The following is a 21201-nucleotide window of genomic DNA, read 5'->3' as shown; positions in this document are numbered from 1 at the left end:
ATACAAGATTTTGAATGCAAGACATCTTGGTTCACAGCATAGCCCCTATGCTATTAAGCTCTCCAGAAAAGGAAGAAACACCCAGCTCTCTCTCCAACTATGTGGGCGTCTATAGAGGGGTGAGTGAAAGATCAAGAATATGTCTGATTTGGCAGTTTTTCCTAGAAGTGCTCTGCGTCTATGATCTATTCATTCACAAAGCCAGCCTCTAAGATAGGCTGGTAGTGTCAACCTCATGTTGACATGCGGGAATTATTTAGAAGTTAAGTGTGCACAGGATTGTAGCCTCAGTGTTGCATGGCATGGCTGAGATATGAATGGGGGAAGGGGGCGCCTGGTTTACAGCTCACTCTCTTAACTCCAGCACTTGGCAGAAGAAGACAGGGATGGGCCAGATTAGGATAGAAAGAGAGGAGGAGAATGGCTTCATCTCCTGGCCTCACATTTTCTGAACTTTCTGCATGGCTATGAAATAGAGCCCAACACCCACCCCCAACCCCCAAAGAAGGATCCAGTATGAATCTCTGAGATGCATTGCTTCAAGCTCTGCCTTCATCACGGCTAAGGTGCTTGAATGGGGGAGGGGGGAGATGGATCAAGGACTAGTTATTTATTTATAATCCACCTTTCTCACTGAGACTGAAGATGGATTATGTAAATACAATCAAACAGCATAAAACAACTAATGAACAATGCAATAGGACTAGGATTACAGAACTGGAGAACACTGGAGAGAAGAAACTAAGGTAAAAGTATACTAAAAACAATATAGAAACTGGATGACAAGGTAGAAGACAACACACTAAAAGCAGGCGATAATCATTGCAGTGGACTACAATCCTGTTCCTTATAAAGGTGCCTTCCTGGCCTGTTCTCTTCTGCTAGAGTTGCAATTGCTTTCTAAAAATGCCCTCCTGAACATTTCGTTTTGCGCATGCTGAGGAATGACAGGCAGGCCATTGCACAAAGTGGGAGCCGCCCCTGAGAATGCAGACCTCCTCTCCCCATCCCCTGATCCACTAGGAAGGGTGCCAAATTTTGCCTCAGCAAGCCCACAGCTGCTGTTTCTCCCCTCTGGTTTATACAGGAAGAAAGCAATCCACGCAGCAGCACATTGATGGAAATAGATCCAGAAGAGTTAGCCGCGTTAGTCTGTAGTCACAAAATAGTAGAGTCCAGCAGCACCTTTGAGACTAACCAACTTTATCGTAGTATAAGCTTTCGAGAACCACAGCTCTCTTCGTCAGATGCATCTGACCAGGACTCTTTTTCTGGGAAAAGAGGTGGTGGAACTCAGTGGGTTGCCCTCGGAGAAAATGGTTATATGGTTGGTGGCCCCGCCCCCCGATCTCCAGACAGAGGGGGGTTGAGATTGCCCTCTGCGCAGCGTGGAAGGCAATCTCAACTCCCCTCTGTCTGGAGATCGGGGGGCGGGGCCACTGACCATGTGACCATTTTCAAGAGGTTCCGGAACGCCATTCCACCGCGTTCCAGCTGAAAAAAAGCCCTGCATCTGACAAAGGTGGTTAGTCTTAAAGGTGCTGCTGGACTCTTTCTACATTGACGGGAGAGTCCGCAGGCTGGGAAATTAACAACCCACCTTGCTTAGTTGCCCAGAAGGTGGGCAGACAAAACAAACCAACAAGTAGCATTTTGGGGATCATCAGGGGCAGCTGCTAACCAGAGGCTTCCCATTTGGCCCTGATCTCCACACCATTGCTACTTTCCCTTTCATAAGTCACCTAAAAGCATGGGGCCCTTAAATCCTCCCCGACAGGACTGCGCAACAGGTCTCCCCACTCATGCACCAGAGCTGTTTACCACAGTGTAATGCATATAGAGAACCTGGGGCAGTTGCACCATGGCTTCTGGGGTCCTCCTGCATGGGGAAGCCTTCATAAGCTTTTGGTGTGACCCCTGGACTCCCAAGCACAAAAGAGATTTGCAGGTTACTAACTCCAGCTTGGGACATCCCTGGAGATTTGGGGAGGCAGAGCCTGGGAAGGGGAACAGGCTCAGCACGGTTGTAATGCAACTGAGCCCACAATGTGAAGCTGCCGTTTCTCCAGGGTAACTGATCTTTGTAGTATGGAGAGCAGCGGAAGCCACAAGATCTCCAAGCCTCACCTGGAGTCTGGCAACCCTGAAGCCTTGCTGCTGACCAGATTTGAAGATGGGGTTTTCTTGCAAATTTATTACAAAAATCTGTCCAGCTGACAACAGTCATAAAAACAAATCATCCGTGCATTATAATAAAACAGCAAATCAAAATCCTAAAAAAAACAAAAATAATCCTACCTGGAAGCAGGTGTCATTCCGTGATGTGCCACTGAGAAAAGCTGACAGTCTGCCCTTTCCCGTTCTGCCTCACCGAAAGGCAGGCTGCTAAGCAGACCCCAGCTGAGGAGTGGACCTACATGCCCGAGAGCGGAATGGCGAGGAAATGCAGGAAAATCTCCTTTCATGCAACTTAAAGTGATTTTTTAAAAACCATTAAGTGCTACCTAGTCAGGAGCTACTGAAAAATCTTTCTAGCATGAGCCTGCAAGAATAGAAGGTCTGGCATAGCGTAGCAGAAGCGATTGTGTGTCAGACTAGGACCTCAGATCTCTACCCAGCCACGACGCTCATTTCAGGCCTTACCTACATGTTACAAAGTCCTTATGGGCTTCACATGTCCTCCCCGAATCCTGTTGACTAGTTCTGCTATGGGAGGTTCAGGAACCTGAGTCAGATCAGGCCCAAGATGCACAGGGAGGGAGGAGTGCAAAGTCCCACACTGAGTCTCAGACTGAAATAGATCCAGGGAGCTGCTATTTGTGCCGTGGGGGAAACTTACACATAGCCCACCGGGACACAAAAAAAGACCTGGAAACTCATTGAGCCACCTTGGGCCACTCACTCACTCACTCACTCACTCACTCACTCACTCACTCACTCACTCATTGCTGGGAAATAAAATGAGAAATGGAAATTCATGTATGCCACTCTGTGCTCCTTGGAGGAGAGTCAGGGGGAAATATAGAGGAGACTTTGTATTTACTTCATTTATATACCACCTTTGTCTCCATTGGGAAGTCAAAGCAGCATTATCCTCTCCTCCATTTGTCTTCCCAACAACCCTGTGAGGTAGGTTAGGCTGAGCATGTATAACTGGCTCAAGGTTACCCAGCAAGCTTCCATGGGAGAGTGGGAATTTGAACCCAAATCCTAGTCCAACACTCTAACCACTACGCCACAAGGAGCTGCTGCTTGGCCCACGAATCCCAGTTGCACCATTGGCTGCTAACCTCATTTTTCCTGTGGCTTGGAGGCTGCAGAGCATAAGACAAAAGCTCTTCCCTTTGCCCCTGGGATGAGCCCTTTGCCTGGTATGGGTGAATCACTGGGCAATGCCAATGTTGCAGGCCTTCAGCTCATGCTCAATTCAATTTTTTTTTAAAAAAAAACTCATCACCAACCAGAGTTGAAATGGGGAGGAAGCAAGAGAATATAAAAATGATGGAGGGAGGAAGAAGTGTCACAAAATAAATGAAGATCGCAAATATATAAGACACGGGAGATGCTCTTGTGTGGATGGAGCAGAGAGTTAGAGAGATCATGCAGAGACAAAAATATTACTGAAATATTTTCTCCATGGGCGTGTGTCTGATAGGGTGCAAGAGAAAATGTATGGCAATAATTATGCAATAATAATATGCATTTATACAGCTCTTTTCATCCTTCGATTGTGGGTTATTCAATAATTAATTGCCATCTGCATTGGCATGCACCCCCTTCCACCACAAAGCTCCGAGGCGGAGGCTGAAGATTCATTTGCCAAGGGTACAGCTTTGGAATCAAATATTTGCTTGGCTCTGGCTTCTGATGGTATCTTAGTTGTGACCCCTTTCACCGCACACATCCCTAGCACTGTGGCTCAGTGTTCCGGCTGGATTTGGGTCTCCCACCCACTCACCTCCTGCTTCACCTGAAACGCGCTACAAAGAAGGTCTTGATGGGAGCACATGGCGTCTTCCTGCACCCAAGAAGCAGGCATGCCTCCCTCTGCTAGAAACTTCCATTAACTAAGGGTTGATTCATACGTACATCCCTGTGACCTGTTGAGTGTGGCTTCAAGGGATTCCTTTCACACGTGCATGAGATGATTTAACAGTAGGGTTCTAACCTCCCCCCCCCCACACACACACATTGTTAGCGCTCTTACTCTAGTGAAAGACTGGCTCGACATGCAGAACTGTAACAACTAGCAGGATCCTTCAGTGCCAGAAAAAGAGGAGCTTAAAAAACAGGGCTTTTTTTCAGCTGGAATGCGGTGGAATGGCGTTCCGGAACCTCTTGAAAATGGTCACATGGCTGGTGGCCCCGCCCCCTGATCTCCAGACAGAGGGGAGTTGAGATTGCCCTCCTTGCCACTGGGCAGCATGGAGGGCAATCTCAACCCCCCTCTGTCTGGAGATCAGGGGGCGGGGCCACCAGCCATGTGACCATTTTCTCCGAGGGCAACCCACTGAGTTCCACCACCTCTTTCCCCAGAAAAAAAGCCCTGTTAAAAACAATGGACCAAAGAGCTGGCAAGCCACCATGTATTGGTTTAGAAAACAGTCTCTGGTCTTGTTGTGTTTTTATTGCCCAAATAAACTTATTGTGCCATACAAACAACAATTTAATAGAAAACAAAAAAAGCCAAGCAGATGAACTGGACTAGATTTCGCACGCACGCTCACACACATGTATTGCGAAACAGTAGGTGTGATTTTTGTTTACTTGAGCTGGAAGAGGGTTGGCGAGAGATGCGGCAGGGCCTGGCACCTCGTGGGTCGGGGGGCGGGGCTTGGTTAAGACAGAGGGTGGGGCTAACGCAAGAGGTGGGCAAATTTTTCAGCCAGAGGGCCACCTCTGGGTCTGTGCCTGCTCTTCCGGTTCCTGGTGCCAGCTCACTTCTGGACCATCCAGCTCGCCTGGGTTTATGTTTGGGCAGACAGACTCCAGCAGACACCCCCCTACTCCCACTTGGCCACTCTTAATGGCCCTTCAGCAGCGGAACAATCCCACCCCCGCCCCCGCATCAGCCCACTAGCCGATTCTGTCGCCCAGCCTTCTTAAGCAGGATCTCTCTTGAAATGGGGTTAAATTTGCCATGGGGGGCATGCCCTGGGCTGGGAGAGCAAAGGCCAGCTGGCTCTTTCCTCGAACGAGGATGCCAACCTAACGGCCAGGGACTGGCACGTCACATTCATCCTTTTGCAAGGACAAGCTACAAAGCTGGCTCTGGGAGGGTTCTTTCCCTCCCTTCCTCCAGCCTGTTTGTATTTAGAAAACCTTCACGTGTAACAAGGGGGGGGGAGGCGGATCCTGATTCTTCGCGTTCTCTCACCATTGCCTTTGCTCTGCCAATTCCTAATTGTTCCTTGTCATTTTTCGTTAAATGTTTTTGTAATACGCATTGTCATATCTCGCAAAGCTGTTGTGTACATCAGTGCGACATAAATCAACTCCGTAATGCTGTCAAGCACTTAGTGTATTCGTTAGGGGGACTTTATTCTTTTTTTAAGTGCTATTGGTATTCATCCTGAGTCTGGCGCGCAGGCTGGGTAGCAGCAGCCTTAATGAAAGGACCATTTAAAGGGTGTGTTACCGGGCTCTTAGGACATAATCCAGTCAACATTACTTAGCTCCATTCATTCCAGTGGGAATGTTGTACTCGTTCATAAAACCTCCGCTGCATCAGACCAAAGGTCCATCTAGTTGCAGCTAGTCTTGTTTCCTACAGTGGCTGACCAGATGCCCTTGAAGGTCCTCAAGCTAAGGCACAGAGGGCAAAGCCACCCCCAGTTTTGCCCAGTTGCCCTCCTTCCAACTAGTGGTGGTGGTGGAGAGTGCTGTCAAGCCACAACAGACTTATGGCGACCCCGGGTGGGGTTTTCATGGCAAGAGACTAACAGAGGTGGTTTGCCATTGCCTGCCTCTGCAACCCTTGTTTTCCTTGGAGGTCTCCCATTCAGTTACTAACCAAGGCCGACCCTGCTTAGCTTCTGAGATCTGATGAGATCAGGCTTGCCTGGGCTATCAAGTTCAGGGTCCAACAAGTAGTATTCAGAGGTAAACTGGCTGTCATGTATGCCAGCATACCTGCCAATATTGTGTTTTGCATTTTGTGCTGATCATAACTGTTTGCTAAGGTTGTATTCTGTTGTATCATCTGAGTGTGTGTTAACTGTTAACATGTGATGTACTGGGCCAGTGGGGGTTGACTGTTATCTGTTGCAAAGTATTTGCTTTTTCACTTTTGGAGCAAGTGTCCTTGGATGCAAGCTGCGGGCAGCGAGCGATGTATCTTTTCTCAGAGACTGGGATGATTTCACTTTGTACTCTGTCTGGCCTAAACTAATCCGTTCCCATGTAACTCTTTGGGGTTTTGCGCCAGAATGTCAATGAACCCAAAGAACGGGAAGTTTCCCTATAATTAGTAGTGTCCATTTTTGAATAGTCTCCTTCTGCCAATTGCTACCTTTGTGTGATCGCCCTGAACTGAATGGATCTCTAATAACGTTGCTTCAACTGGAACACCTGCGTGTGAACTGTGGAGAACTTGAAGGGACCAAACTGCCAGGGACTGACACTGGATCATGGAGGTCCCACTAAGGGCTAACAGCCATCAAAACACCTGCCTTGTCATTGACTTTCTCCAATCCCACTTAAGCCATCACAGATACTGCCCATCACTACATCTTGTGGCAGTTCAGTTCCATAAATTCGTCATGCATTTGTGTGAGGGAAGGACTTTTTGGGGGGTCTGTTCTGAGCCCACTGCCCCTCCATTTCATTGGGGCCCCTGTGAATTTGCTTTCTCCCTCCCTCCCCCATGTTCTCCACAGCATGCATAATTCTGTCCCCCTCTGCCACTCATCTTTTCCCTAAAAACAACCCCCCTCCCAACTCCTTTTCAACAGGATCTCAATATGGCTCACTATGGCTCAGTCATGAGGCTAGTTTTAGAGGGGTAGCCATGTTGGTCAGCAGTAGAACAGAATTTGAGTTTAGTGGAACCTTAGAGACTAACAAGATTTTCAGGGTGTAAGCTTTCGAGAGCCAGAGCTCCCTTCTTCATTTGTACTTGTGTCTGAAGAAGGGAGCTCTGACTCTCAAAAGCTTACACCCTGAGAATCTTGTTGGTCTCTAATGTGTCTGAACTCAAATCCTGCTATGGCTCAACCAGGCCATCATGAGTTATAGTAGAAGCCAGAGAATGTGGCTAGTTTGCCCAGGTGAGATTTAAATCCCAGCCAAACTGACAACTTTTCCTTCCCTCGCCAATACTGGGAAACAAATACTTCAACAGCTTTTCTTTACCTGAGCAACTGGAAGGCTTGTGAACATTCCATGCCATCATACCAGCCCAGCCAATCACATCAAGGGCTTTGCTGCTGCAACATAGATTCAAGCAAAGATCTTTGCAAGTTGGCAGACATCCTTTGGTACATGTGGTGCTTTCTCTTTATCCACTCCCTGTTTGCTTATTTACACAAACACACAAACCCTCACACACTCCATACTCTCTCACATTCACAGTCCAAGAGAAGACCAAGCTGGCACCAACTGGCACATCATGCTGATTTTTTCTTTAATGTTTTCCAAGCAGTTGGGATATTCAGTGGCTTCAGGAAGTACTCAGCAACCAATCAAAATGCTGACTGGGCCAAGTTCCACATTTAGGCAAAAAAGAATATAAGGCACAGGGAGATGGGAGGTCCCTGTGCCAGCCCACAGAACATGTGCAAAAGGTCCCAAGACTCCAATCAATCACAAGCTGAGTGTGAGTCAGCAGAGTGCACGGCAGCTGCAAAAAAAGCTGGATGTGATTTGCAGCGGAGTTCAGAGAAGCCGAACATCCAGGTCAGGAGAAGCCATTGTTCTGCTCTGTTCTGTGCTGGGCGGTCCTCCTCAGGAGTGCTGTGTCCAGTTGCGGGAGCTGCAATTTAGGGAAGAGGCAGACAAATTGGAACCGGTTCAGAGGAGGGCAATGAGGACAGGCAGGAATCTGGAAGGCAAGTCTTCCAAAGAGATCTTGGAGGAACTGGATGTGTTTAGCTTGGACCAGCGGGAGACACGAGTGCGCTCTTCAACTCCCTGAAGGGCCTTCCCTGCAGAAGAGGGCAAAACATTCTCTGCTGCTCCTGAGGGCCAGAACAGATCTAAGGAGGGTAGATTTGGGTGGAACATGTTAAAGTACTTACAGTTTAGCAATGGAACACATTGCTGAGGTGGGCCAGTCCACGTTCACAGTCTTCAAGCAGAGGCTGAACAGCCAACTGTTGGTTGTGCTCTGGCTTTGGATTTCCCACACAGAGCAGGAAGGGTTGGACTAGATGGCCTCTAAAAGACCTTCTGACTCTATAATTGTGTGAAGCCAGGTTCCTCCAAGGCAGTGCCTATAGAGGTTCTGCAGGCTGCAGCCTCCTTTTACTCCGTGTTCTTCTGCTTCTTCGTCAAGCACCTCTGATTGCGGAGGGTGAATTGGCATATCCCTTTTTCCACCAGGATGGGCAGACTGGTGCCTGTTACTACCGACACAGGTTTCTTTGTGACTTTTGCTGGATGGCCGAAGTCCTGGGCTGGTAAGATGGGGATGTTCCTTGCAGATCTCTTTTTCTTCAGCAGCCCACAAAGCCCTTATGTCAGCTCTGCCCCTTCCCAGACTAAATATACTGCTAATCTTTTCCCATTACACTTTCTCAGCATTGTTAATTTTAATGCAAGTGGCTCTCTCGTTTTTTCTCCTCCCAGTAGCTCTACCTCTCAGCAAAGCTGCCATCAGCTAATCTTTCCCCCAGTCAACGGAAAGCTATCATAAAACTGTCCACTTGTCTGTCAATTTTATTTGTTTTCATTTAACAGGCTCATTGGCAAATGGAAGCCCCCCCCCGCCCCCCCCTCGAGCCCTGGTGTTCCCAACAGCCACGGAGATGGAAGGAAAGTCTTGGGCCAGAGGAGGGGAGAGAAAACAGCCGCCTGGATGACACCTTTCTAACACAAGGTTGTTGTCACTGGTTTGTGTAGCTGCCTCCCTTGCTGAACAATTTTACAGAGGAAACGATGTGCGTGGGGCGAGCGGGGCGAGCCCCCTGCCTCCCTCTCTCCTGCAGACACAGAAAGGCAAAGTTTGCCGGATCAGCAGAATCAAAGACATGTGACTCCTCAGAGACTCTGCACAAGATTGGGGGACACGACAGAAATGTGAGTTTAGGCTGGATGCAAAATTCCTTTTCTTAAATAAAAACAAAAGAACCCTAATGCAGGATTAAAGCATCCAAGACAAATCCTACAAAGGCCCATTGCCTTGAAACTGATTGTTTCTGCTTGCCCATGTCCCAGTATAGAAGCTGGTTCACTCTATCCTGTGCCCGTTGTTGCAGTCCTAAGTGGAGTTGTGCTCTAAGTCCACTGAAGTCAGAATGTTTCAAAGGGAAACTCTGCTTAGGATGGCACTTTGGGTACAGGCAGGTTGGATTCCCAATGACTCTGCAACCGCTGGAGGCAAAAAGCCTGCTTAGTCCTTCCATAAAGAGATCCTCCTTGACCTCCTCCCATATAAGTCAGTGTTGGCTATGGGGTAAAGCACTACACTTGGGGATGACCACTGAGGCGAGTGCAAATCACATACCGCAACTGCAAAGAGGAGAGTTTCTCTGAGCATGAGTGGAGTGCAGTCGAAGGCTCCACACACATCACATCTTGAGTTAAGGGGAAGGAATCTCTACAGCTAAAGGTATTTTTTTTAATTTATGTACATCATGTATAGACCGCCTTTCTCACTGAGACTCAAAGCGGATTACATGTTGTGAGTCAGTACATCAATATCTCATTTCAGTATACATGTAATGGGTATATACATGCAATTTGCAAGATTTAACGAGAGAGAGAAAGAGAGAGAGAGAGAGAAAGGTTTAATGATTAAACACAGCATAGACAAATTCCAGGACTGATAGATTAAACAACAGAGGGCCTACTCAGTAGGGTGATACTTATAGAAATAGTTGTGAAGTCTGCGGTCCCTCCTAATCTCTTTACTGATGGATCTCTTAAGACCACTTTCTTACAGTATGCCCTACTGTACAGTTTAGTCTCTCTCCCCCCCCCATTATATATAACAAACCCAATCTACGATTCATTTATTTACGTATTTATTATTTCTTTAAAGAAGGCTCACAATAGAGTAAAAAAAAACACAAATGAATTTAAACATCCTCTGCCCAAATACAAAGGCAAAAAACACCGCCAAAGCACACAGTGAACATAATATAGAATAAGAAAACCCGTAAAATGAACTTTTAAAGAACTTCTTGCAATCCAAACAAAACTAATTAATCGCATCTGAATATACCTTTTCTCCCTTGAGCTCTACAGCCATTTGGCTTATAGCCAGCCCCCCTTTTCTCATAAAGCTCACTGAGTGGCCTTGGGCCAGTCAAACACTCTCTTCCTAAACCTACCTCACAGGGTTGTTGTAAGGATAAAATAGAGAAAGAGAATGATGTAAGCTGCTTTGGCTCCCCATTGGGGAGAAAGGTGGGGAATAAAAGAAGTTGACAAATGACACAATGCAGTCCTTACAACGATCTAGCTAGGTAGGCTATGCTGGAAGGAGGGTGGAGAGACTAATCAACGGAGGGACGGACATCGCCACAGGCTTGAGGGTTGAGTTGATTTGAAGTCGGGATCAAATCCACAGCACCAATCCACTAGTCCCCAGACTGACCTCTTCCCAGTGGCGATTCCCCCATCCCAGGATAAGCCCTCATCCGGTGTCATGAGCAGCGCCTGCTCACCGACTGATGGTAAGACATTCATGCTCTATGTGGTCCTGGCACCAAGAGCCAAAGGAGGTTTCTCCAGCACCACCCAAAGGCCCAGGAAGCATTGCAAGAGAGAGGGCAGTGTGGGCTGCCCCCAGGGCCCCAAGTGGGAGAGGATCCAGCCCTGCCAGTTACCAACTCAGAGACAAAACTAGACTGTGGAAGAGGAAACCCACTCTGGAGATATCATCACATGTCTGGTATCTCCCTCCTCGGAGAACTAATTTGCCCCATCTGGAAAACGAAGTCCTGACTAGGATCAGAGAGTAAATTTGGGAGCGGGATCAGTGTCTTTACAACCAGGAGTAACCCGTCAGTTTCTCCTTGTTAGCCAAGCTCCCTGCAGATACACTGCATCTGCACAGCAAAAACCTTCCTCAGTAACAGCTCTCCTCAATAATTGGAAGAAAAAAATAGTTTGCATAATTCTTTCCCTCTCAACCCTTTTTACCTTCCTCCTTTTTCTTTCTTTGCAACAATGCCCGGTGTCTCTCTCCCCCACCCTTAATTATTCTGGAATCTCAAGTCTCCATTCCCCTCCACCCCAGGGGGCTGAGGAGCCAGCTTGGGTTGCTGAAAGGCAAAATGTATACCTTTTCTGTGCTGGCTTCAATCAGTCTGGCCTAGGGAGTTTCTTTGAAAAAAAATAAAATGAAAACGATCTGTATGTATGTATGTACGAATTACTGTGTATATAATGCAACAACAAATTCCCTTTAAACAAGAAAGGCAGAAGACTGTTATCAAGGTGAAAAGCTTGCTAAAACAGAGAGGATTCTCCCTCAAAAAAGATATCCAAATTATTGGGAGCGGGGGGGGGGGGAATCCAAACAGGCTAAAGGAAATTATCAGGCAATGTGTGCTTTGGAACTGGCATGGACATGTGCTGAATTTGTGTGGAAGGGGCACCTGAAGCTTTTCATGAAACGACAGCTCATGAAACGTCTATTCAAGGAGCGCTGCCTGTTTTCTCCAAGTCTGCTGGCAACTCTACAGGCGAGAGGGGCAGGCATACCCCCTCCCCAGACGCTGGCTATGCCAGGAGTCTCTGCTAAGAGAAAGCAGAGCTGCTGTGCTGGAAAGAGGTAGTAGTCAAGGGTGAGAATGGAGTGGCAAGTGGGCGGTTCTGGGTACTGATGCTCCTTTAGGGCTAGCTGTCTGTGCCTGTTTGCCTTCCACCTGCTCAACCTGTACATTGGTAAATAAACAAAGTCCTTAACTCAATCAAGCCTACAGGAACCTTTCCTCCAGCAAACAAAACCAAAGGGTATACTCAGTTTAACAAGTAACCCAACATAACAAGTAACCCTTTCACTCTATTTCATACATATCCTGCTAAGAATGAGCCTCTTTTCTCTTCTGTCTGACAAAGAACTCTGTGCAGCACAAAACTTTGCATCATATGAACTCAAAGATTATTTTGCTATAATTTGGCAGTCACTGTGGATGTCTCTGTACTTTTCTTCATGACATGAATTCTACACAATTATGTCTCTCCTTCCTGCATTTCATGGCCCTTTGACCCTGCTGTTCACAATTTTTTTCTTCATAGCTGCCCTGTGTGCATGTGTGTGTGTTTGTATCTAATGAAGTGGGCTCCAGTCCACAACAGCTTATGTCAGGGGGGGGGGAAAACTGGTTAATCCTTATACAGTGCTACAAGACTACTGTTTATTTTTTTTCCTGCAATAGACTAACCCCTCTGGAATTGCCTGTAGAAATCTTCTTTCTTGCCAAACATGCTGCCGCTGGTCCAAAAATACAGAGCAGATGAAAACTCCACTCAGAAAATGGCAAATTGGGCCTGCCAGTGTTTGCAAACAGGTGTGCTGTTTTGCAGAATCCAGGTTCAAATGTCAATAAATGCAACCCCCCCGCCCAATTCTTGTCTCCGGGGTGGTGTGTGTTTTTCTGAAAAGTTTTTCTACGGATTATGAAAGCACCAGGCAGATTTGAGGGAAGACTGGCAGCTCGTGGCTGTGGAGGACTGATAGGCGGGGAGTGTGGCAGGTCACGGGAGGTCAAGAGTGAAGCTGTGTGGTCAGGGTTTGCACTGGGAGAGAAAAGAGTGGATTGGCAGGAGGGGCTTTAGGTCAGGTCTGGGGGGCACTGCCAAAGCGCTGTGTGTGGGATGGAAGCACGAGGAGGAGTAGGAGAGGAGGCAGCAGGTCAGGGCAAGAGGGCAACGATGGAGCTGTGCTGAGAAGCAGGGAGCGCAGAAGAGGAGGGAAAAGGAAATTGCAGGGAACCACAATGCCGAGGGGAGCTGTGGAATAGTGGGGCTTGCCTGCCTGTGCTCGTCTAGGGGCCTGACATCTGGGAGCCAGCGGCTGAGATGGGGTCCCTGCAACAGTGACCTAGTTCACCCCTGCAGGAGAATGATGCGGCGATGCTGGCAGGTGGTCACATAGACTATGCCACTTCAGCCGATGGAGTCCAGCTTTGAATGCATCGTTTTTAAAATCCATGCAAACAGAAAACTAGCACAGCAGGATGACAGGTCACCCTTTGGTGCTGGTTTTCTATTTGCATGGCATTTTTTAGTGTTGTATTGCAAACTGGGGGTCCTCTGTCTGCACAGGGCAGTCTCACCTTCATCTGTCAGTCTCTTGTTCCTCCACACCAGGTTGCCAACCACCAAGTGAGGCCTAGATAGCTCTTGGAATTACTGGTCTTCAGACTGCAACAATATGTTCCCCTGGAGAAAATGGCTACTTTGAAGGGGAAATTCTATGGCATTACAACTCACTGGAGTCTCTCCCTCCCTCAAACTCTGCCCTCCCCAGGCTTCATAGAATCATAGAGTTGGAAGGGGCCACACAGACCTTCTAGTCCAACCCCCTGCCCAGTGCAGGATCAGCCTAAAGCATCTCTGACAAGCATCTCCACCTCCAAACCTCCAGGAATTTCCCAAACTAGGACCCTACTCTACCCATATGGCCAAAGGGAGACAGTCCAGACTTATCTCTCCGTAACATATTGGCGTGGAGAGGGGCAAAGCCGAGCCAGGTGGAGGAATCAAGAGTCCTGCTCTCTGAAGGATGGAAGGAAGTAATACTGAGACTTGCTCCTAAGTTCAGAGATCGACTAGTCAGCCTTATTTTTGTTCCCATCAGGACTAGAAACTTAAAAAAATTAAAGCTGAGACATTCAAAACACTGAATTCTCAGATTTTGTAGGTCAGGAAAGATGGGAAGCCTGGCTCCTGTCCTTGGCCACTCAGCTCCACCAGAGCCGCCTGGTTCGATATTTCAGGGCTAGCCTCCACCCAAGCAACCCCTTCCACCCCCTCCAGGGAGAAGTGGGGCGCAAAGGCCCTGTCCCTGGGATGAGGGAACTGGGGTCTCTCCAGAAGGGAGAGGAGGCAAAGCACTGGTGGGGGAGGGGGATTTATGGCCTGAAGCTAGTGGTTTTACTACCTTAACGGAGATTACGGTCCCTTAACTGAGGCTTTTAAGGGCCCCTCAAGCAGGGCGCCAGAGTGCTGGGGGGGGGGGGCAGAGTGGAGGGGACTGGTGGGCTCTCGCAGTTGAGGAGTCCAGTCCATTTTGGATATGCTGTGACAGTCACTGTGGGGTCACCCTGCAGAATTGTGACCGACGCTAAAATCCTTTGGGAGGAATTTTTCTAGCAGCTTTGAAGGGGAATGATCCAGATATGAATTCAACTTGGGGATTAATTTCTTTCTTTTTAAGAAAGAGGCACTAGGGCTTAAGAATGGCCGGGAGAGATACCGAACATCTCCTAACTCAGGACTGTGGCTGTTGTGGCAAGGGGACCACACGGTAAGCATGCTCAGAGGTACTCTTTTATTCATTACTAATAACAAAGCCCATTGTGGGGAAAATCACAACAGGCTCTAGAAAGGGGAAGGCGGGCAAGCAGGCATTGCCTCCTCCTATGTGACTGACCCTGGCTGGGTGAAAGGGGCGGGCATTGCCACCTGCTCTGCGCCTGATCCCAGCTGCGTGAAGGTGGGGGGCGGGCATTGCCACTTGTTCTGCGCCTGATCCCAGCCTGGGCTTCCCGCCATGGCGTGCTCTCTCTGGTGGTGCACCAGGGTAGGAAGTGAGTTGTCTGGAACACGCTTAGCCTTTTATATAGTAGGACTAATAACAAAGCCTGTTGTAGGAAAAAATACAACAGGCTCTAGAAAGGGGAGGGTGGGCATTGCCTGATCTCGTACGGGTAAAAGCGGGGGGTGGGCACTGCCACCTGCTCCTCGCCTGATCCCGGCCAGGCGAAGGATGGTGGGCATTGCCACCTGCTCCATGCCTGATCCCAGCTGGGTGAAGGGGGGATGGTCAAGGCCACCTGCTCTGCTCTTGATCCCAGCTGGGTGAAGTTGGGGGGCGGGCATTGCCACCTGCTCCGCTCCTGATTGCAGCTGGGTGAAGGCACCTCCCGCTGGGAAGGGATAGGGAGCTGGAGACCCTGCCCTGGAGTGACGGCATCATGCCACTGCCAACTGCGTGCTGCTGTCGCTGCCAGGTCATGCCAGGAGTTACGTCATCAAGTGGCGATGGGGAGAACCCCCTCCCCAGTAAGTTCCCAGCACCCCCCACGATTGCAGGGGGAAGGACCTGGGCAACCCTAAAAATACACAGTCTACTGCACAGGAATCAAACCCCAGGTAACAGCCATTTCTGACGGACTACATTTCCCAACAGCCTCCTTAAGCCGAACTAAGAAACAGTTGCCTTTTCTTCTGAGAAGGAGAGAGAGGAGAGAGAAAGGGAAGGATTGCAGAAGTTGGAGCAAATAACTTCTTGGGAGCCCTGCTGTCAGACTGAAGCTCCAGGTAGGGACTGATTCATATTGACGGTGCCAGGAAGGTCCTGGGAAGAAAGGCCTGCCTGCCGTGAATTCTTATTATTCAGCTGACAAGCGCAGAAGACTCACTCCCTTGGAACCCAGTTATGACTTCCCACCTTTTCTTAGACGAAGCATCCCTGTTTACTGATCTCATTAAAGTTCTTGTTGCTCTTAACTACCTGTCACTACAATTGTTAGAATCCAGCAAGGCTGCTTCACAAGTTGCCAGTAATGAAGTGCCGTCAGCACTTGCCTCAGATCTTATTTGCACAGGCACAGTGGTGGCAGAGGTGGGATTCCAGAGGTGCTGAGCAACATGAATCATGTGACAGGTGAAATGGACCAGTCAGGCAGCCATAATATATATCCCAGAGCTCCGCCAGCGGAACTGCAAAGGGCAACAGGGAAAGAGAGTTATGTTTGGCCTCTTATTTTCAGGTCAGGGGCATACCCTGTTTAGAGAAAAATCCTAAAGAGAAACCAAAAAGGCTGGAGAAGGCTGCTGGAATAGCCACAAAAGGAGAGCCAGTGACAGAAAGTGTGGATAGCAGCACAGTCTCAAAAGGATGATTTCACGAGACCTGAGTATAAGTTACCAAACCTGTGGGGAAGACATCAGACATGTCTTAATCGAACACACGAGAACAGTGTGGCATGCTGCCAGGGAGCTGAAAACATCCGGAGGAGTAGGGAACCCCCCAAAATCAGAAATGAGGCAGGATCACTGGTACAAAGCACAGCACGACACCCCAATAAGCAGGATTTGGAAGGCGGAGAAGGCCATTTCCAATGGGAACGTCCACAGCAACAGAGTCTGAGGAAACATGGAAACGTCCCAAGGCAAGAGCCTGGAAGAGAAGAAATGCCCGGCTTCTTCAACAGAGGGGTGCAAATGGCAAAGCAGGAAACTATCAACTGGTAAGTGGCAGCCCAGTATGCCTCTATTCAGGGCTTTTTTTCTGGGGAAAGAGGTGCTGGAACTCAAGACCGCACAATGACATCACTTTGGGTCAGCTGGAACAAGGGGGGAGTTTTTTAAAGTTTAAATCACGCTCGGCAAAAATGATCACATGGCCGGTGGCCCCGCCCCCTGATCTCCAGACAGAGGGGAGTTTAGATTGCCCTCTGTGCCAGCGGCGCAGAGGGCAATCTGAACTCCCCTCTGTCTGGAGATCAGGGGGCGGGGCCACCGGCCACGTGATCATTTTAAAGAGGTGTCGGAACTCCATTCCACGGAGTTCCCCCTGAAAAAAAGCCCTGCCTCTATTAAAGGGACAGGACACTTCTCTGGGCTGTTGGCAGTCCTAGAGCGAGGGGCCCAATTCCTGCCCGCAGAACAGTAGGCCCTATCCAACTGGTCCTGGAAGCAAGTGAAAATGGGCCCAAATACCATACCAAATTGCTGGTACTGTTGATGGACTTCAGTGCACAAGTGGGGTTACCAACCTCCTGGTGGAGCCTGGAGTTCTCCAGGAATTACAACTAATCTTTGGACTCGACAGAAATCTATCCCCCTGGAGGCTGGGGTGTATGGCGTTCAATCCCTGCCGAGCTCCTTGCCCTCCCCACACTTCAGCCTCTCCCCAAATCCCCAGGAATGTCCCAACCCAAAGTTGGCAACCCTAAGCACAAGTTTCTGCCGTACATGCATGGTTCTGGAAATGGGCTGCCAAAGAAGACTGGGCCTTTCCCAGGGAGCGTTCAAGGGGCAAACCAAACTAAGCTGAGAATCGTGGGACTATGGCGTGCCTCCCTCAGTCCAGACGCTCTCTGTATGCTTTAGTTAGAGAAGCAGCTTCCTACCGTTGCCAGCCTCCGGTGGGAAATTCCTGGAGATTTGTGGGTGGAGCCTGAGGTAGGCAGGATTTGGGGGGGGGGGAGGGACCTGATCGGGGCATAATGCCAGACAGTCCACCCTCCCAAGCAGCCATTTTCTCCAGGGGGACTGATCTCTGTCGTCTGGAGATCAGCTGTAATTCCGGGAGATCTGCATGCCCCACCCTGGAAGCTGCCCTCTGTACCTACCTCTTGAACATCCTTCTTGTTGCTGCCAAGGAAGCATTGCTTGAGAAGACGGAACGCCCCAGGGCTGATATGGCCATGTTGGCCCTGAAGGGTCTTCCACGCTTGCCTCCGAGCCTGTCTGCCGAGGTGCCCCCATTTATTCGCGTGTGCCGGTACACCCAGGCTGCCCCCACAGGGTGCCACATCCTTATACAGAGGGTTCCTGTGAGGGAAAGTTGATTAGAAGCTTTTTGCAGGCTGTTAATCCATTTTCTTTCCTTTTTAAAAAATATAGTGAGCTTTAGGGGAGGGGGGAGTTATAGCATTGCTGTGTGTAACAAAGGAAGTCCATAAAAACTGAGGAGGGGAAGCATTCTTCCTTTTAATTCTTTTTAAAGGGGCTATAAATATTTCAACATCTAGGATTTTATTGAGGGAACAGAAGTTCCTCTCAGAGTCCTGTGATTAAAAGAGGCACCTACAAAGCCTTGGAAGACTGATGGCCATTAATTTCTCCCTGACGTTGGTGCGAATGTTCCCGTTTTTCCCTGAATCAGTCACCGCAACAGAAAGTGGCAGAAGAGGGGCTGGATTTGGCCCTGCAACCTCCAAGTTGCTGATTCCTATGTCCAGGGTTTTTTTTCTGGGAAAAGAGGTGGTAGAACTCAGTGGGTTGCCCTCGGGGAAAATGGTCACATGGCTGGTGGCCCCGCCCCCTGATCTCCAGATAGAGGGGAGTTTAGATTGCCCTGTGCGCCACTCAGCGGCACGGAGGGCAATCTCAACGCCCCTCTGTCTGGAGATCAGGGGCGGGGCCACCAGCCATGTGACCATTTTCAGGAGGTTCCGGAACTCCGTTCCACTGCGTTCCAGCTGAAAAAAAAGCCCTGCCTGTCTGAAAGTCCCTTCACTCAGACAGTATTTGTTTAGTACATCCTCAAGGGAGCTCAAGGCCACGGCTCTCTGCCCTCCACTGTTTTATCCTCACAACAACCCTGCAGGGTTGAGCCAGGATGAGAGACAGCAACTAGGCCAAGGAACTCAGTCACGTGATCACACAGATCCTGGTTTGCTTCAGCAAACACCTGCTTCATAACCCTCTATTCACCTTCTGGTAACTCATCCTGCACTGCAGCAAGGGTGGCTCCAGAGCTCCAGCCAAAACGAAGGCAGGAGGTCTGTGTTTGCATGTCATAGGAAACCAGTTATGACTAAAAGTGGTTAACCAACCAACTTCAAAGCTGAGTTTCCAATCCTGGTTTTGACAGACCCTAAATAACCACAGTTATTGGAGCCCCCCACATTTGGACAATAATTTTCCCCATTTTGTTTGTTTACAGCATTTAAAATGCCATTTTGAAATGATCTATACATTATGCAGCATTCTAAAGACAGCTGATTGCCAAATTATGCATCAGTGTTACTATTGAATGTTGTAGTCATATTTCCAAAACAAACGTCGCATAATGACTCTTATTAGGTTCAACCAAAACATCACATAATCACGTGCAAGCTTCTGAATTCCCCAGAGCTCTTCACTAGGCCACATATTCAAAAGCAAAACCAAAAGTTTTTGTTGTTTACACTAGGTATAAAACAGGTTTTCGCAATGCACTGAGATATAGGAGTGGGAGAAAATATGGCACTTTATTTTACTTTACTTCATTTCTTCTCAGTGGGGCTCCAAAGCAGCTTACATCATTCTTCTCGCCTCCATTTTTTCCTCACAACAACCCTGTGAGGCAGGTTAAGCCGAGAGTTTGTGACTGTCCTCAGATCCCTCAGCCAGCTTCCATGGCAGAGCAGGGACTCAAACTGATTGTAGTCAGTCAGTCACTCTAACCACTACACCACACTGTATGAGTATGAAAGGCAGCAATGCAGTACAGCCCTTGGAGTGTCAGCAAAGGATCTGTGAAACACAGAGTCAAATCTGCGTTCACAAATGAAGCTTGATGGGGCGTCCTCGGGACCCTCGCCCAGCCTAACCTACCTAACCAGGCTGTTGTGAAGATAAACTTAAGAACTGTGTGTTGTGTGCTACCCTGAGCTCCCTGGGGTTTTAAAAAAAGCATTAGGCAGTCCAATTGTTCTCTCGCACTAAAAGAGGCACTTGGAAGGCAGAGGGCAAAAGAAAGGGGGGGGTGATTAGCCCGGGCAAGCCCGATCTTATCAGATCTCAGAAGCTAAACCGGGTCAGCCTGGGAGATCTCCAACGCAGACCAGGGTTGCAGAGGCAGGCAATGGCAAACCACCTCTATTAGTCTCTTGCCTTGAAAACCCCACCAGGGGTCGCCATAAGTCAACTATGACCTGAAGGCAGGACTTCATTCTTCAAGCGATGAAACTGGACGTTAAGATTTAAGACGTTAAGAGAGAAGGCGTGAAATGTACCCGCATCCCACCTTGAGAGCCCACGGCTCCAAAGCTGGAAGGGTTAGGCCCACAGGCTAGGTTTGCCAACCTACAGTTCTCCTCTGAGGAAGGCAGTTCTCCCGGAATGACCCTGGAGAAAACGGCAGCTTTGGAGAGTGGATTTTATGTTATCGCTTCCCTGCTGAGTTCCCTTCCCCAACTCCCCACCCCCACCCCAATCCGGCGCAGCAGGCGGGCCAAGACCCCGAAAAAGAAGACTTTGCCTTCTATGGCCGCCCTCGCAAGTCCATAGTTCCGGCGAGACGCGGACCAGAGAAGTCCCGCATCGGGCGGCGGTTCTCATTGCAACTTGCCAGAAAGCTGCCAGAAAGAGGGTTCGGTCCGCGGGGCGGGCAGCGGGTTTCCGACGGCTGGGCAGCTTGGTGCAACACTGCCCTCTGCTGGATTTGTGGCGCCAACGCCTCCGGCCCCAGGAATCTTCGCAGCCCAAATTCCCCCGTGATTGACATTCCTGCCCCCCCCAACCCTCCTCCCCAACCCATGCACTGCACATTAGTGGCGATTCCGATGGAGCAAGCAAACAAGCCGGCCGACTGGATCCTGAAATGTTCTTTGCATCTAGAGATGGTCCAGTTCTCACACACAAGACCACGGCAATACAGCCCGGAAAACCCACAACAACAACCATCGTTCTCCGGCCGTGAAAGCCTTCGACAATACATCTCACACACAGTTTTGCAAAGTCAAAATGGAAGGGGGGGGGAATCGGGCAGAGGGTTTACCTGCTTTCCAGACCTCCCCGCCCCCCTCTCCACCCCCTGTCTCTCTAGTAGTTGTTTCCCCCTCCACCACCAAAGTGAAACAACACAACTCTGGAGAAGTGAACTGTGACTCATGAAAGCTCATACTCCACCACAAATTTTTGTTAACTCTTAGAGGTGCTTCTGGACTCTTCCTCTTTTCTCGTCCTGCAGACAGACTAACACTAGGGTTGCCAGGTCCAGGTTGGGAAATTCCTGGAGATTTGGGGGGGTGGAGCCTGGAGAGGGTGGGGTTTGGGGAGGGGAGGGGCCTCAGTGGGGTATAATTCCACAGAGTACACCCTTCAAAGCAGCCATTTTCTCCAGGGGCTGTTTGCCTGGAGATCAGT

This window comes from Eublepharis macularius, chromosome 5 (assembly GCF_028583425.1).
Source record: "Eublepharis macularius isolate TG4126 chromosome 5, MPM_Emac_v1.0, whole genome shotgun sequence".
Taxonomy (NCBI): domain Eukaryota; kingdom Metazoa; phylum Chordata; class Lepidosauria; order Squamata; family Eublepharidae; genus Eublepharis; species Eublepharis macularius.
This window is presented reverse-complemented; position numbering follows the sequence as displayed.